We start from the raw sequence: 10,490 nt of genomic DNA, 5'->3' as shown, positions 1-10,490 counted from the left end.
TTCATCCTTTTCTGATGAAGGGTCGAGGCCCGAAACGTCAGCCTCTCTGCTCCTATGATGCTGCTTGGCCTGCTGTGTTCATCCAGCCCTGCACCTTGTTGTCTTTGATAATGTGGTAGGTGAGGAGGGCTGTAACGTTGATATCTTATAAAACATTTATGTTTGCTGAATTCAGTTCCAACAAAATGTCATTGACCTGAGTCACTAATTCTGTTTTGCTCTCTGCAACAAATGCTCTCTCAGCAGTGAATGCTTGAAAAGATTTATGTTTCTAATTCCGCATTTCTAGTATCCACAGTATTTTTACTTTTGTTCAAATTGTTCTTCCTGATTCTGTTCAATATGCGACACACTCTGCACCTCCAACACCTGCCTAATGATTGGATCTTCCAAGCTCTGCCCACACCTTCTAAGAAAGAAGGCTGAAATGGTACAGAAATCTTGTGCCTACAGATGATTACCAATCTAGTTACTTATACTGAAAAGACTACAAAAGACTGGAATCTGTTGGTGATGCTCCCAGCATAAAATTGTCTGCTGTCATTCATTGCTTTTTGTGAATTTAGCATTGGGGGTACTTCAAACTCAGTCAGAATTTGCTGGCAAAGGGTCAAGTTGCTATCTGATTTGTACCACTCCATCCTTAGCCTCGTGAAATACATTTTCATTGTCTGAACCATCATTTAAATGCATTAAATAGCATTAAGTTGTAGTATTGGTGCATAGATACAAATGACTTAGACTTAGACTCCGTACAGTGTGGAAACAGGCCCTTTGGCCCAACAAGTCCACACTGACTCTCAGAGCATCCCACCCATCCCCCTGTAACCCACCAAATCTACACCTCCCTGGACACTATGGGCAATTTAGTATGGCCAATCCACCGAGCCTGCACATCTTTGGATTGTGGGAGGAAACCAGAGCACCCAGGGAAAACCCACGCAGACACGGGGAGAATGTGCAAACTCCACACAAACAGTCACCCGAGGGTGGAATCGAACCTGGGCTACTGGTGCTGTGATGCAGCAGTGCTAACCACTGAGCCACTGTGCTGCCCCATAAATGAAAAAGAAGGTAGAGTTTTGTCAATTTAAGTTTAAATACCTCATTAACAATTGATCTATTATTTATTGCCAAACAGCATTCCTAGCACTGAAAATTGATGATTAAAATTCTGGAATATCATTCTTTCAGATTGTAATTTCATCCTTGGTGATTTTAAAAATCTACTTTTAAAAACTCCTTTCTCTTGTTTCCTTTTTTAATCCAATTGTTCTTTGCTTCTTTTTACTTTTATGTGTCTGATTTAATATTGATTTAAACAATTTTAATTTAAATTTCCTTCTCAGTTCTTGTGCACTTTATTTCATAACCTTCTAATCTGATTTGTTAAGGAGATATAAAGTTGCTTGTCCAATTCATTCAGATCCCAGATGCTCTACCTCAATGCACCTGTAAATATTAGCTCACCATTGCAGCATCTTTATGAGCAAAATAGTTTGGTATGAAAACAATATTAATCATGGATCAGTCACACTGACCTTGCTCTGGCTTGTTGACTAATCAATACTGATGTCGGAGCCAGAAAATAATCTTTGGAAGAACACTCTTTGCTTGATGCTGTAAGTGCTTAATCTCTCCACCAGTTGTGATTGGTGACTTTCTGGAATGTATTTGCAGCATTTTTATTTTGCTTTTTTTCCTTCAAATGAATTGATTTAGTTCTGCAGATTCTGACCTATCTAATTAACATAAAATGCACCATTGTGTTTTGATTTACATTCAGATATTTTTCATGTAATCAATCTGACCTCAAAGATAGGGATGTTGGGGAGGGGTGGAGAAGGAGTATGTTTTGTTGTGTGGGTGAGTTTGGGAATTTTCTGTCCCAAAAGTATGATGCACGAGTTCATGACCTTTTAAAATAAGAGTTCTTCATTTACAACAAGCACTTTATATACATTATATCTTCTCACCATGTTAGAGGTTCTGCTAAGCCAAGGACAGTTTTCTGTTTTTCTATTTTTATTTCAGATCTCCAGCATCTGCAGTTCTTTGCTACAATCATCTTCTTGTTGGTACTACAGCACCACTGTGAGGAGGTGCAACTGCAGCTTACAATGGACAACACTATATTTTTCATAAATGAAAACCAAAGTTGCTGGAAAAGCTCAGCAGGTCTGGCAGCATCTGTGGAGAGCAATCAGAGTTCATGTTTTGGGTCGAGTGACCCTTCCTCAGAACTCCCCAAATGTTAACTCTGATTGCTCTCCACCGATGCTGCCAGACCTATTGAGCTTTTCCAGCAATTTCTGTTTTTTGTTTCCAATTTACAGCATCCGTAGTTCTTTCAATTTTTATTTACTATGATTTGCATCTTCTTCTGAATAATTGATCCCACATGAATCCATTTTTCCTGATGAAGGCATTTACCTTGAAACCTGCATAAAGAGTGCAAAAACAACCTTGGAAAATCCCACATTCAATTTCTCCACCCATACTGAGTAGCTTAATCACTCAGTGGATTCTGGCCGTTGTCTAACACAAGCTAAAGTGTAAACCATTACCTGCGGTGATAGATATCATACTGGGAGGATTTTACACAGTTAGTAGTGCCCAATGTTCCTCCTGTTATTTTAATTATACATCAGTTGAACTGCTCATATATTGTTCCAAAACAAGAGCCAAAAATCATTGTGGTTAAATTCACTAAGTTTTGATGATGATGAATGTGCCATAGAGATGGCTGTCAAACCAAGTCACTGTTCACTGCACCTCCTGGTGGAGGGCATTGCAAAATAGGGAGTTACACTTAATTTTGATGTTAAAGTAAGATCCTTTGACAATCATTCTGACTCATGTTTCATCTCAAGTGATGGACTTTGTAGGAAGAATAGAGAAGCTAAACAAAGAAAGACTGCATAAAGCTGTAGCACAGAGGGATTTGGGAGCAAAAGTCACAAAAATCGTAGCACCCAAATTCAGCAGGCAAAAGGGAAGACAAATGGAATGTTGGCCTTTATTTCAAAGGGAAAGGAATACAAAAATAGGGAGGTCTTGCTAAAACCACACAAGACACTAGTCAGACCACACCTGGAGTTCTGTGAACAGGTCTCCTTATCTAAGGAAAGATATACTGTCACTGGAGACATTCCAGAAAAGGTTCACTGAGATGATTCTGGATATGATTCTGAAACTGTCTTACGAAGAGAGGTTGAATAGCTTGAACGTGTGTACATTGGAATTTAGAGGAATGAGAGGCAACCTCATTGAAACATATAAAATTCTTAGGGGACTTGACAGAGTAGATGAGGTTGTTACCCCTTGTGGGAGAGTCTAGGGCCAGAGGACATAATCCTAGAGTAGAAGATCACCCTGTTAGGCAGAAATTAGTATTTTTCCTCTCAGAGTACGGTGAGACTCTAGAATTCCTTACAACAGAGGGCTGTAGAGGCTGGGTTTTAAGTATATTCAAGGCTGAGATAGACAGATTTTTGATCATAAGGAAATCAAAGGTATTAGGAAAAAGTTAGGAAAATCTAGTTGAGGATAATCAGATTAGCCATGATCTCATTAAATGGCAGAACCAATTCAATGGGCCAATTGGCCTATTTCTGTTCTTCCATCTTATGGTTTTATAGTCATCAGGATCTTTTCTAGTGGTACATAACTCTGAAGGTCCACACCAGACCTGAGAGACAACAATAAAAGCAAAAAGAATATTAGGACATAGAATCCCTACAGTGTGGGAACAGGCCCTTCAGCCCAACAAGTCCACACTGACCTGCAGAGCATCCCCCCCAGATCCATCCCCCTATAACCCACCTAATCTACACATGCTTGAACGCTATGGGCAATTTAGCATGGCCAATCCTTTCATCCACTGATCAGACCTATTCACCGTCTTCGGACTGTGGGAGGAAACCGGAGCAACTCGGAGGAAACCCATGCAGACACGGGGAGAACTTGCAAACTCCACACAGACAGTCGCCGAAGGGTGAAATCAAACCTGGGTCCCTGGTACTGTGAGGCAGTAGTGCTAACTACTGAGCCACCATGCCGCCCCATATTAGGAGGACGATTTAAAGTAAAGAGCAACGTAGTGCGATTGCACATAACTTTAATTAGGCCCCATTAAAAACGGTGTGTCCATTTCTGCCCCCTCACATGTAGGAGCTATAAAGACCTAGAAAAGGTTCAGAGGAAGGTTAAATTTAGTTTAAAATTCCTTGATTATCTACCTAGGCTTCAGCACGTAGACATTTAGGAGACTTGATAGAAGTAGTTACAATGATGAAGAGATTAGAATGTATCCCTGTGGAGAGATCATTTGAATTTAGGTAAGCTAAGGAGTATAAGAAGGAAAAGTTACATAAACAAAGAACTGGGCAATGTCAGGTGAATGGGGGTGTGTGTGTGCGAGTGGGGGAGTTCCTTCTCTGGGAGGGTCAGCAACCTTAAAATAGATTGCTGACACATGCAGGGGTCTGAACTTTCTGCAAACATTCAAAAGGAGAATTCCTAGATAGAGCAGGCCCAAGGACTTTGGTGCGCTAGGCAAACTATGACTTTGTCTCCACCACGTCCCCTTTCCCCACATTCATATAGAGAAAAGTCTAGAAGGAAATATTCCCTTTATTTAGGTCAGTATTCAAAATCGTGAATTTGGCATCCCTTAATAGCCTAACTCTAACCCTTGGCAACCACATAACTTCCCTACATGCTCAGGCCACTTCTATACCTACAGGATGCTGAAGTCACTGAATGAAAGGAATGTGGGACATAGATTGATGCATCTTGTGATTTTCAATACCTCCCAGAACATCTTTGAGCTGAGGTAGTTGGAGAGGATTTTTCCAGAACTGTTTTGTCCCTGAGGATATTTAAAATCTGTTTTCTTTACCTCTCCCAGGAGACCATGCGGCTGCTAGTAAGTAAGAAGCATTGGGATGTTGTGTCACTTCGTTGAATGAATTGGACATGCTCAATAAACCAGCTGATCTTTATCCATGTGCTCTTTTCATATGTTTGTGAATCATTGTTTGCCTTTCTTCTTAAAAGGGATTTTAGAAAATATTTGCACATGACCCAGCCAGCAATAAATAGATTATGTTATCTCCTATGGTATGACTCACAGTGAGTCCTCTTCTCACCTGATTTTCAGGTCTTCTTTGTTCTATTGCCACAACTGGAAGAATGTTCCAGGCCATATTAGAACTCTTAGAAGGCTGGGGACAGAATCAACGAATCAGTTTCCTGATGGCAGTTAAAATTTTTTTATTAAGCTTTCGGAACCTCTCAGGCAGGCTGGCTTTCCTGATCTTCATGGTCAGGAGCCTATGTTGCCTTCATTAGCATGTTCTAAATACTCATCAGCACCCCAGGCTGCTGGAATTATGTTCACTTGCACAATCTTCTTAGCCAAAAATGGGAAACGAGTGTGTTCATATTCCCAACTCTGGCAGACCAGATTGCTTCCTCCAAGCTCCAGTGAGTGCAGACTTCTTTGCTAACTCCTTCGTAAACAAACTGTTTCTTTGTGCCAAGGTTTACAGTGTAAGAGGTGACCCCTGACATGATTAACCAGCTCAGGAGAAATTTCAATCATATACGCAGTGTGTCTTCATGCAGATAAACACCTATAGTGTAAGGGGTGAAGCCTCTCCATGTTCAACAGCTTAATAGAAGTCTCAGCCACATGTAGTCTGCCTTCTTGTAGTTAAATGCTTGCATTATTAGGAAGATTGGGAAAGGAAACTGGGGCTTAACTAAAACTAAAGAAGTATCAATGTAAATGGTGGATTTAACTGTAAAGGCAGTTGTAAATGTTGGACAATTAGAAAGAAAAGGTAGGAACCGTAATTTAAAAGTTGAGCTTGTTGGATCACTGGAATGATCCTGGGGAATGAAGGAAGCAAACTGGGATGCAGAGGGCAGAGTGGCAATGATAGGGGCAACAGGGAGTTGGAAGAGTGGAGCTGCAAATTAAAGGTGGAGATAACAGTGGGATAATTAGATGTCCTGGGGAGGAAGAAAAAGCAGTGGGGCCGAAAAAAGGAGTGACATTTATGGATGAAGCTGGGCACAGGGATCTCAAATGAGAGTGGGATCAGGGAGAATAGCAGAAAAATCCTGGGAAATAGTAATAGGGCTGATTGTCACAGGAGGAGATTGAAGAAGGACAGAGGGACTGCCAAATGAAAGAAGGAGGCCATAAACAGTTGCAGAACTCAATTATCTTACACATGGCTGCATCAGGAAAGGGAACACCAGTCGCTGGTCATGCACCTCACCATGTAGAAGTGGTTTAAGGCAGGCTTTAATTCAAACATGAGCAGCCTGATAAGGGCCCAAAGGTTACATTGACTGTGTCAATATCTCAAATGGAATCCGTACGTCTCATTCCTGGTAATTTTTCACATCAGTTACTCGTGCCACATGTTTGATCAGTTTAATGCAGCATCTTTTTTTAGATTTGCTAAGACTGAGGAGAAGGAGAAATAGGAGAAGGGAAGACCAAGAACAACAGGATCAGAGACTCAAAGGTCAGGAGGCTGCAACAGTGGATGTACAAGCAGTGCATAAAGAAGAGAACCAGAGTCTTCAGTGCTGTTGAAAAGTGTGCCAAGAAAGGCTGTAAAGAAGGCATTTCAGCGATCTATAGATGAGTGAAAGGCAATGCGGGAGGCATCCTCTCATGACTAGGGAAGCTGCCATCTACACCTGTCACCTCCTGCAGACAGACTTGCGGCCGCTCCACTTGGGAGGAAGTACTGTGCCAGTTGCATTGAACCTCCTCGCCACCGGCTCCTTCCAAACCTGAACTGGGGTATGAGTGGTGCCTCCCAATTGGCACCGTAAAAGTACACTTGGGAGTTCACCAAAGAAGGTGATACAGTTTATTCACTTTACCACACTAAATGAGAGCCCAGCACTGTTTGCACTGAATGTTTTGCATGTGAGCACTGAAGATGATCGTTGTTCCTCAAAGAAAAGAAGAACACTCCAGAAGTCTTCACAGATTGTGTTTGGTTCAAGTGTAATGTTGTACAGAAAGTCGACGTCCCTGCACCCAAATGATTTCATTGTTGTTTAATCTTTCTCTTTGCTGCCTTGCCTCAGATTACTTTAGCGGCCTGGACCTAAAGGACTTCAGCTTGCTGGCAGTCTCCTGCACAGTTGCAGGTGCAAACTTGTTGACCTAATGGAAACAGGCCCTTCTGCCCAACTTGTCCATGCCCACCAGATTTCCTAAACTGAACTAGTCCCATTTGCCCACGTTTAGCCCATATCACTTTAAACCTTTTCTATCCATGTATCTGTCCGAATGTCTTTTCAATATTGTAATTGTACCCAACTCTACCACTTCCTCTGGCAGCTAGTTCCATGTACACACCACCCTCTTTGTGGAAAAAGTTTCCCCTCAGGAACATTCAGAGATAACAATATTCCCCCCTACTTCGGTGGTCGAAAATGCTCTCGACCGCTCTCTTGTGTTTCCCACATCTCTGTCCTCACATCCCCTCCCCACAATAAAAACAAAGACAGAATCCCCCTTGTACTCCCATATCACCCCGCTAACCTCCAAATCCAACGTATAATTCTCCGCCACTTCCACCACCTACAATCTGACCCCACAACCAAAGATATATTTCCCTCCCCACCCCTATCTGCTTTTCATAGGGACCGATCTCTCCGTGACTCCCTCTCCACTCCACACACCCCACTAGCCCCACTACCCCGGCATCTTTCCCCGCAACCGCAGGAAGTGCTACACCTGCTCCTACACTTACCCCCACACCTCCATTCAAGTCACCAAACAAACCTTTAACATCAAACAGAGGTTCACCTGCACATCCATCAATGTGGTCTATTGCATCCGCTGCTCCTGATGTGGCTACCTCTACATCAGTGAGACCAAGCGGAGGTTCGGAGATCACTTTGTAGAGCACCTGCACTCCGGTTGCGAACCACTTCAACTGCCCCTCCCACTCCCTAGGAGATCTGTCCATCCTGGGCCTCCTCCAGTATCACAATGACGCCACCCTGAAACTGGAGGAGCAGCACCTTATTTTCTGCCTTGGGAGCCTACAGCCCAATGGCCTAAATGTGGACTTTACCAGTTTCAAGATCTCCCCACCCCTGGCCTCATCCCATGACTAACCCTCCCTCTCATCCCTGTCGCCTTGACTTGATACAACCTGTCCAACTTCTCTCCCATCTATCTGCTCCTCCCACCTCACTGACCAATCCCCACCACTCTGTACCTGCACTCACCTATCACCATCCCACCTACCTTCCCCAGCTCCACCCCTCCTCTCTCTACTTATTTCCGAGCTCCCTTCCCCCTCCCCCATTTCTGAAGAAGGGTCCCAACTTGAAACGTCAACTTCCCTGCTCCTCTGATGCTGCCTGGCCTGCTGTGTTCCTCCAGCTCCACACTGTGTTACTCAGGAACATTTTAAATTTTTCCCCTCTTAAATGTATGCCATCAAGTTTTGGACTCTCCCACCCTAGGAAAAAGACATTGGCAATTCGTCTTATCTGAGCCCTTCATGATTTCATAAACCTCTATAAGGTCAGCGCTCAGCTTCCAATGCTCAGGTAGAAAAAAACTCAGCCTATTCCGCCTCTCCTTATAACTCAAACCTTCCAGTTTCAGTAATGTCCTTGTAAATCCTTTCTATACCTTTTCCAGGTTAATTACATCCCTCCTATAGCAGGGCAACCAGAATTGTATGCAGTCGTCCAAATGTGGCCTTACCAATATCTTGTACAGCTGTAACAATTCCTGGATGCCTGTCTGTTTCTGTCCCCCATGTCAGTGCACAATGGCACCTTCCTCACTCTTTGAGGGCATGGGGCATCTATGAATAATCACCCCAAGCTCCCTCTGTCCCTCTAAGCTACCCAGTATCCTGCCATTTGTTAAATACTCCCCATTCTTGTTTCTTCTTCCAAAGTGCATCCCCTCACACTTACCAGGGTTAAATACCATCTGCCACTGGTCTACCCATCTGACTGACTTATCTATATCTTCCTGTAACCTACAACCATCTTCTTCGCTATTAACCACTCTACCAATCTTGGTGTCATCTGCAAATTTGCTTAACATTCCCCACCCATTTTAATCTATATCATTTATGTATGTAACAAAGAATTAGGCTCCGAGTACCGATCCTTGTGGTACACTGTTGGGCACCGGCCTCCAGTCACTCAAACAGCCTTCTACCACTACCCTTTATGTCCTATTACTGAGCCAATTTCTGATCCATCTCGACAAGTTTCTGTCAATTCCATATGTTTTAACAATCTCAATTGATCTCCTACATGGGACCTTATTAAAAGTTTTGCTAAAATCCATATAAACTACATCAACTGAACGTCCGACATCCACGCATCCAAAAAATACATTTTTGAAAAATTCGAACAAATTTGTTAGGCATGACCTCCCTCTGACAAAGCCATGTTGACTATTCCTAATCAACCCACGCCTACCACTGACATAAGACTCACTCGTCTGTAATTTCCTGATTCATCTCTACCACCCCACTTAAAAAGTGGAACTACACTAGCCAATCTCCAGTCCTCTGGCACTTCTCCTAGGACCACAGAGGAATTCAAGATTTGTGTCAGAGCCCGTGCAATTTCCTGCCCCACCTCTCTCGGCAGCCTGGGATGCAATTCATCCAGGCCAGGGCATTTGTCTGATTTTAAGCAAGATAGAACCTCCAATACCTCCCCATTTCCTTTTTCAAACTGTGCAAGTTGCTCACGGTCCTTTTTCCTGAATTCTGTACCTACGTTCTCCTTTCCCAGAGTGAAGACCGAAAAGAAGCATTCATTCAACACCCTTCCAATATCTTTCAACTTCACGTTCAGGCTGCCCCCTTGGTCCTTAATGGGCATTGCTGTTTCTATGGTTATCCTTTTTCCTTTAGTGCATTTATAAAATATCTCAGGATTCGGTTGACACCACTGGTCCCAATTGGACCGGCTCAGTATTCTGAGGGACATCCCCGTGTTGGTGACATTCAGCAACCAGCTGGTCCACATGTCTTCCCCAGACCAGTTCATCCCAGGTCTGCACTGTATATGGCAACGGTCCTGTTTGATTCACCACCATTTCTGTTGGGATCCATTTTTTGCCAGATGTATAATTCTGGAAAAACACGGTCTCTCCTCTTTGGAATACCCTCAACCTTGAGGTTCCCACCTTTCAAACCATTAGTCCTTCTTGATTTTGCTCTACCATTTCACTCGTTTATTCTGGTCGCAGTAAGTCAAACGTGGTTCTAAGCTGGCAGCTGAACATTAAGAAAAATCTGATGAAGGGTCTAGGCCCGAAACGTCAGCCTTTTTGCTCCTATGATGCTGCTTGGCCTGCTGTGTTCATCCAGCTCTGCACCTTGTTGTCGCGGATTCTCCAGCATCTGCAGTTCCTACTATCTTGGGTTCTCCTTCATGTTGTACCCATTTATGAAAACAGA

The sequence above is a fragment of the Rhincodon typus genome, chromosome 10 (assembly GCF_021869965.1).
Source record: "Rhincodon typus isolate 14 chromosome 10, sRhiTyp1.1, whole genome shotgun sequence".
In the NCBI taxonomy this organism is placed as follows: Eukaryota; Metazoa; Chordata; class Chondrichthyes; order Orectolobiformes; family Rhincodontidae; genus Rhincodon; species Rhincodon typus.
Note: the sequence above shows the minus strand (reverse complement) of the source record.